The sequence below is a fragment of the Mustela putorius genome, unplaced genomic scaffold, assembly GCF_011764305.1.
Source record: "Mustela putorius furo isolate JIRA1106 unplaced genomic scaffold, ASM1176430v1.1 tig00000145_pilon_pilon_pilon, whole genome shotgun sequence".
Classification (NCBI taxonomy): Eukaryota; Metazoa; Chordata; class Mammalia; order Carnivora; family Mustelidae; genus Mustela; species Mustela putorius.
Window position 1 is genome coordinate 31,609,710 of NW_025421294.1, and position 8,514 is coordinate 31,618,223.

The 8,514-nt window shown below is 38.2% G+C and overlaps 1 long non-coding RNA gene across 1 annotated transcript; it reads right to left on the reverse strand.

Annotated features, from left to right (window-relative positions):
* Window positions 1-1,908: 1,908 nt before the first annotated feature.
* On the reverse strand, window positions 1,909-7,837 carry LOC101676127. The gene is made up of 3 exons (XR_198345.3): window positions 7,742-7,837; window positions 2,113-2,207; window positions 1,909-1,950 (listed from the first exon to the last, which is right to left on the reverse strand). It is a non-coding gene; the product is annotated as an uncharacterized LOC101676127 (long non-coding RNA).
* Between the last annotated feature and the right edge of the window lie 677 nt (window positions 7,838-8,514).

Sequence of the window (8,514 nt, forward strand, 5' to 3'; positions counted from 1 at the left end):
TAAGCCTTCTAGAATCTCCTAGACAATTCCATAAATCGCCTTGAAGATGCTGTTTCTTTTTATATTTTGCAGTATTTGTTGTATCCTCCTAAAGTACTGCATTCAGAAATGCATCATTGCCACCCACATTTCTCCCAGGGCACAGAACGGGTCACCTCAAATAGGTTATCCCCTCTGCTTTACTCTTAGCTGAGCTCTCCTTCTGCATGGAAATCTAAACAGCATGCAAACATTCCAGAAAGATGCCCATCAGTCTTCTAGAACGTGTCTGCTAGGTGCTGCCCGGCTGAGATTTTTGCTCTGTACTGGGCGCTGTACCTTAGTGCTATGAATAGTCTCCACCTGGTGCTGTGTGAACACCTCCTCTGTGAGCCGAGGGAGGTGCTGTTCTGCTCCCTGATACACAACATCTGGGCCTTGCTTCACAGGGCAGCCTGGTTTCTAAGTAGGAGGTAGGCAGGAACAGCTGAGAAAGACTTGGGGATTTCACCCCCCACATACACATCCTTCTTTAATTTTTCCTTAAAAGGCTCACACCCAGTTTCATTTTCACACACAAAGAGGTCCTTTGTGTTTCATTATGACCAAGTCACAAAAGTAAATGTTTTCCTTTGAAAAGAAAGTGGGTGTGGATGATGGTTGCTTGGGTGGAATGTGAACAAGGACTTTTCCCCCAGCAAGCTGAACTCCAAAGGAAAATGAAATACTGAGCTCCAATTTGGTGACAATGCTTTCATTTTAATTTTTGTTTGTTATTTTGTTTCTTCTTGATCTGTAAGGAATTTTGGAAATATTTTAAATTTAACCATGTTGGCTAGAAGGAATTCTTAAGCCTCTGAAATGAGTTACACTGCTATATAGAAGCAAAGTCTTCTCCATTCTCCTTTCTTTCACAAGTGGACACTCAACTGAAATTTTCAAATATGTCTGAATATCACTGTAATATGTGGAATGTATTTTGTACATGGCAACTCAAAGCAAGTGATCAAACAATGAAAAAACAAAACAAAACAAAATAGAAGTGACCTAACCAGATATAGCTCAATGGAACTAGAGTAGATCAGTTCCTATAACTAAAACACACACTTTGGTTTCCTTTCTACCACTACCCTTTTCTGGCTGACCACACGAAGTATGAGGACCCTGTTTTTGCAGATTGTGAAATAGACAAATACATGAAGTTAGCTAACTCCATATGTGCTTTTTACATACTTTACATACACGACAACATGCCCCCATTCCCTTGTCCCTGTGTTCTCTGAGGCCAGTATGCTTTCCCCTCAATCTTTCCTTCCACCTAAACCTCCTTTTGAGAAAGGATCTTAAGAATATTAACTTACATGTAATCATTAAGTCCATAGTGTTGCATGTCACAGCAACTTTTACACTGAACATGGAAATAACACAGTGAGGGAAGCCAAAGAGCAAAGATTTAAGCAATACGGGATGGAACCAGCACAAGCTTTCATTTCCTGAGGACAGAGACTTTCTAGTACATTTGAAAAGACACATCAGCATCTTCCTACTCTGAAGAGTTTACTGCATGGGAAGACTTGTAAACAGGCATTTCCATACGAAGGACCAAAGTCATTAATTCAACAAATGTTTTTTAAACATGTTTTTTAAATGTTTTTAAAACTTCCTATGGCCTTGACTTTTTTCCCTGAGGCTCACATTTTATATCATGATGCAGCATGCACGCGCACACAACCACACACACTGTATCGGAAACTGTATTTTCATTAAAAAGTACTTATCTCACCCTGTGCAATGCATTCTGATATATTCCATTCTACTAAATTTATTTCATGCTCATCACATCTCATAATATGGATATCATAACCTAGTTTTAAAAAGCACTGTTAGACTCTTGGGACCCTGTATCAGGCACTGAGGACACACGCCTACCTTCAATCTTCAGTGTGGCTGCAGTCCAGAGTGGGAGTTACTCTAGAAGTAAAGAATGATAATTTGTGATACATTCTCTGGAAGTAACCAAGATGGAACACTGATAAAATTAGGAAATATGTCTTGGAAAGAATGGTCAGAGAAGACCTCTTTGAAGAGGAAAGTAAGCTGAGACCCAAAGGACAAAAAAAGAGACAGACATACCAAGGGCAGGGGGAACAGCATTCCAGGAAGAGGCGACCACATTCCAGGAGGCTGGAAGGAGCCTTTTGAAGAACTGGCAGGAGGCCAGTGTCTCCCTGTAGTGAGAGAGAAGAGGGGGTTAGGAAATGAGGTTGGAAAGAAGCAGGGGTAGTCATAGCACACAAGGATTTGGAGGTGATGGTGAAGAGTTTGGATTTGATTCTAAGTGGAGTGGGTAGCTCCTGAAAGATTTTTGAACTGAATCGGGTTATGCCGCTGAAGTTATTGTAAATCATTCTGTGTTTTGACCTCCATTGTTGAAAATTCCATACTGCATTTTCAGAAGACTGCCAAGTTGCAGAGGAGCTCTCTGGCTTTCCAATGATTTTGGAGGCAGCATGTATGAGTTGAGCTCAAGTAGCCAAGGAATAAATGGAAGCATTCCCTTCGGGAATGGAAATGTCAATAGTGGCAAAAATATATTGTCTCTACTCAAATTCAAGTGCACTTGAGACATTCCCGTTCAAAGGCACAGGTCTTTTAATAGCTGCATAAGATTCATATTGAATCTTTCCAAAGTGGCACACAGTTTGCCACTCACAAATTTCCATCTCCCCAACCTGTATCTGGACAGCTGTGCCTACAAAAATAGGTGAAAGATTACATTTGCCAGTTCTCTTGGTATTCCCATTTTATGGCTTTTGTGGGAAAGCAGTTCAAGCTTGCCTGCTATTTTATTTAATATGCCTCCTTGTAAATTCCAGCTCTTGACCATGTAATTAATCCCTGTATGGAAAAAAATATTGGCATTTGTTCCTGCAATACCTGAGCTGCATCCCAACAGAATTACATTCATCACAGCCCTTGCCATTACTCTATAATTGTTCCTTACAACAGTTTTACGTACCACACAATTAATACACAAGGACCCTGCTCCCAAGTTTGATGTAGTTACTCAACCATGACTTTCATTTATTCTTCCTCTCTAGTCACTGAAATCCAGGATCTTTTTTTTTTTTTTTAAGATTTTATTTATTTGACACAGAGATCACAGGTAGGCAGAGAGGCAGGCAGAGAGAGAGGGTGTGGCAGGATCCCCGCTGAGCAGAGAGCCCGACGCAGGGCTTGATCCCAGGACCCTGGGATCACAACCTGAGCTGAAGGCAGAGGCTTTTAACCCACTGAGGCAGCCAGGCGCCCCTGAAATCCAGGATCTTAAATAACAAGCATCCTTTATGTAACTCCTAATAAAGGTTACTATTCAACTTTTTAACTTACAACAGAGTGGCCACTAGAGTAAATACTATGGTTGAAATTCTGACTGCTATAACTGATACAAGACCTAATCTCTGACAGTTATCCTTGGCCACCAGACTCTCTTGCTAAGTTCTTGTAGTTTCCCGTGCTACATCTTGTTTAGTCATTTCATCTTAGTGGTTACTTCTTTTCATAGATGTATGGAAACTTGTTTTCCTTTACTACACCAAAATCCAAATGGCTGGGAATTTTAAGCACCACTTTCATAGGAGTATTTGCCTCTTCATAGGGAGAACTTTTTAAGATAAAAAGAAAATCCACCTGCTTTCCAAATCCAAAAGGTGACTGGAAAAAACTCTATGAAGTCTGCCTGTCCCTGACAAGTCCTCTTGTAATGAGATCTTTACTACACATATATAAGGCCAACTCTGCTCATTATGACATGATATCTGGCATGAGGATAATACTTACACTACTGGCATTGATTTGATGGCAAAATAGTCAAACATTTCCAAAAATTCACATTTGTATAAGGAAACTGATGAAAGATCATCAGCTTTGCAATAATGTCTGGAAATCAGTATTTTGTTTTGTTTTGTTTTTTATAAAAGCCCAAAGAAGAAAAAACTTCTTTAATTATTACTATCTGGAAATATACCCTAGGATCTGGCAAATACATACACTAATGAAGAACAGCTGTATTTGGGCCAAAATTATGAAAGTAAATCACACATTTGACTGGTTATGTTTTCTTTAGGATAGAGATCAAGAAGATACACTGCCAACCCAAATGTGGATGGATTTTAATATACTTTTGTAATATATAAAGTTAAAGGCTGCTTTGTGAAAGTTTACAATTATTTATCAAATTAAATGTATTTGTCAGATGGAGTGAATATATTTTCTTGATTGAAAGAGAGTAGAAATTCTATGAAGCACACCTGAGTGCACAATTTTAAAAAGAAAAATGGTTATGAAAATTTCTTGAGGGTTTTCTAGTTTGTCATTTCCTGTAAGGTATTTTAAGGTCTGGAGAATGGCTCTGTTAGCCATAACACAAACACCTAAAAGGAAGCAGGTATCAGTGTAAGGATACATTTACTTCTTCAACTAATATTATTTGATCATTTACTATATTTAAAGTAATGGGAGGTATAAAGTAAATCTGACATGGAATGTGTCTTAAAGGAGTCTGCTTTGTAGGGAAGAAAATACAAATAAACATGAGTTAATCAAAGATGATGAGTTTATCACATCTATACAGTGCAGTGCATTTATTATGGATAAAAGAAAATTATTATCATCATCAAAAGATTCCCTTATTAGTTTTAGGGAATTTTCAGAAATATAATGTGTCAAAGTGGCTAAATGTTAAAAACTATTTTTCTGGACACTATAACAGGATCTATGCTTTTGTACTGTGAGTTGTTTTATATTTTTCAGATTGTATATTTATAAAATTAAATTCTTATGTTTTCCTTCAAAATATACAAATATAAAATTATAATCATTTTTAACATATTTTAAACCCTGAAAACAAGTTAGAGCAGGTTTAAAAATTGGACATCTGGAGGACAGCTTTAGAACAAAGTCTATCCCAAATGTTATCTCATCTATAGAGAAACCCATCAACATTCTTGCCATAGTGAAGGCAGGCCCATGGGGCAGGCAGCCAGCTTAAGTAAGGCTTTGGTGTATAAGGCTTTTCAAAGTTTATCCAACCAAGATGAATGTGCATGTGTATATAAAATTATTAATGTTAAATATGGCTACTGCACACTGCTGCTGATTCAATATTCTCCCTAAATCTCTTCCTAAGTGTTCCATAAACCTGCATTCTCCCCTTCCACGAACAAAGAGTAGGAAGGGAAACCACTTTTTCAGGCTAACTCTTATTCTACAATATTCCTCATTTTATAGCAGCTGGGTTGAGAATTACCTTATAGAAGCTTATTTACCTTTATATAATACAGGAAAAAAATCTCTTATTAAAAAAACCCTAGAAAATTAATTTCCTCACTAAAAGTAATAAATTGCTAGTATCAGAGGTTGTCTCCCTCACTCCAGACCTTACCCTCTTATTGGGCCAGTTCATCCTTTACTGACCCACCCACGAGAATCAGCTCCAAGACTAATGATCCCAAAAATTGGGCAGAAGGAAAAAATGAGCACCTGGATGACCTCTTGAACACTACCATCTGTTCACCTTCTCTACACCAGTCATTGTTCTCTTTGCTGGTAAGGAATCTCCCAAGAAGGGAAAGATATATTCCTCTTCTTCCAAAGTAGAATGCTTTGCCATGAAAAGAATGTTTCTCTGGGCGGTTGGTAGAAATTGAAACCCTTTTTTAAAAAGTGTAACTATAATTACATACGTTAAATTGCATTATGGTTTGTGGTAAAATGCCTTCAGAGTAACAAACAGCTAATTCACAGTGGAATTTCTGGAATACAATTGAAAATAATAGCCATGAAAATGCTTTTCTTCAGCCATCAAAGAGCCTGTGTTAGATTGCTTATGATCTGATTATCCTCAAGTGAGATGACAACTACAGGGTTTTGTAGTTTGGTCCCCCCTTCAGTGCCATGGCAATCACCAAGAACCCATCTTCCAGTGAGGCACACCAAAGGCAACCTGCCTCCCCAGACCTGCACCTCCCCCTTCTAGGAAAAGGGTGCTGTACAGGCAAGACATTACACCACTTTACATTCTTCCTTTTATTTCAATCTGCTTCTCTAAGGCCAACTGTCACTGTTGAAGGCAAAATCTTCCAATTTTATATTATTAGAAGTGGGCTGCGCCTGAGGCAGTTACATATTGATGAAATCTTAGTCATTACCCACATGTGTACATACTATCTGTCTCCGTTCAAGTTTTCTGCTGTCAAAAACATGGAGAAGTAATGTTAAAATTCTCATTTTCCTGAAAATTTCCTGAAAGTAAAGCAGATATACATGTCTTCTTCTTTTTCTGCAGTAGTATTTTGATCTGATGAAACCATAAGAGCCAAAAATTTGTGGGGACAGTATAGGCGTAATCGTGCTCCAACTTTAATACCATTATTTTCTTGATTCTATGTACACCTTGAGAAATCCCTGCTGGTGATTTTTGACTCCCATTTATTTTTCTTGCTGTAGCTAAACCTATGTCATTCCAACCCTAAGTCCTTTGACTGTCTGTTAAGACATTTCTCAATCATCACTAATATTTTTCCATGTATGATTGAGTTCTTAGACCTCAAAATATAGTAAACAAAAAATCTTTCAAAATGAGAAAACATAATGAAATTGGTTTAATACAAATAACCAAAAGAAACTGTTCAAAAATGGGGAAAGGGGGCATCTGGGTGGCTCAGTGGGTCAGGTCATGATCTCAGGGTCCTGGAATCAAGTTCCACATCTGGCTCTCTGCTCTGCAGGGAGCCTGCTTCCTCCCCTCTCTCTCTGCCTGCCTCTCTGCCTACTTGTGATCTCTGTCAAATAAAATATTTTTTAAAAGGGGAAAGAAATGACAATGGAAAGCACAGGATATGAAACCAAGGGCTTGGACAATGCATTTTTAGAAGATGGTTGTTCAAAAGATGTGTACAGGTGGGTTTGGTAAGGGAAAAAAGAAGGTAAAGGTAGTGAGATTCTTTCTCACTTGGGAGTTCTAAAGAAATAACAGGAAAAACATTAGAAATTCTGGAAATCTGGAGGAATTCTTCACTTACACAGTCGAGGAATGAGGTCGAGGGACGGAAAGGGAACTGAGAACTGAGAGTCCTCAGGGGTTCAGGCTTTCCAGTCTCTCTGTGTTTTCATCTGGAATACATTATTCTGAGATCCTTCTACACTAAATCCAGAATCTCCTTTCTGAGCTTTAAACTAAATCTGCTTTATACCAAGAAAACTACTGTAAAGTTTTCAATTAATTTTAAAGAACTGTAGTTTTATGTTACTTGGAGAAATTATTTTTTATTGAAGACAGACTAGTAGAAAGTCTAGAATATATCTAAAATACACATATGCAGAAATCATGTATGAACACTGAAAGGAAAGTGAAAAAACTGGATGGAATGCTAAGATCAGAAGACATTTTCAGTTCTATTAGTGTTATTCCACAGATTTTAGGCAATAAATCACAATTTTAAAAAAGAATTCTCTAACATATTATTTCCATGCCACTATGGTTGCTTTGTTAATTCAAGTCTTTAAAAATACCTTCTTAGTGTCTATTTTCTCCTTCACAGGCTACCTGGGGTTTAGCCACTTTCCTTGCTTTCTTGGAGAACTCACCACCATCCATCCTATTCCTTTCTTGTCCACACTTGAACCAGAATGAATTTTTCAAAAGCAAAACAAAACAAGAACAATAAAAATATTATCCTGTTGTCAGTAATATCCTACTGACCTGAAAATAGAGCAGAATTCTTCAGGAGGCCTCACACATCATTTCCCTCTGGTCTCATCTCCTGTACCTCACCCCGTTCTTCCATACACTGCTGTAACCACTCTGGCCAACTGACCTCTTCTCCCTTCCTCCCTGGTCAGACCTCCTCTTCAATGCCCCTCCTCATGACATTAACTATGACCCATTTGTCATATCTCAATTCAAATACCACTTTCCCTCAGGGAAACACTTTCTTAGTGCCTCTCAAACCACATCATACCTTCCTGTTTTTCTCCTTCAAATTAATCCCAGCTGATCCTTGTGAGTGACATAAGAGGAAGGTGAGTTCTCACATTGTTGGTGCCACAGAGATAGAGAAGCCTTCTCCAACTTTGCCTCTTTTCACTGCCTTACCCCTACCTTGATTCTAGGTATTCTTTAAGGATATTTTTATACTTTTTAAAAAGACTTTATTTATTTGACAGAGAGAGACACAGCGAGTGAGGGAATAGAAGCAGGGGGAGTGGGAGAGGGAGAAGCAGGTTTCCTGATGAGCAGGGAGCCTGATGTGGGACTCAATCCCAGGACCCTGGGATCATGACCAGAGCTGAAGGCAGAATGCTTAACCAGTGAGCCACCCAGGCACCCCAATACTTTTATACTTTGCTTGAAATAAATACAAGTATTTTAAAGCATTCTAATGGTCTTTTCTTATAAACAAAGAAAATGCACAATGGAAAGGCAAAATATTTATAGAATTATAAATCATAAATTAGAAAAATCTAAAACCATAA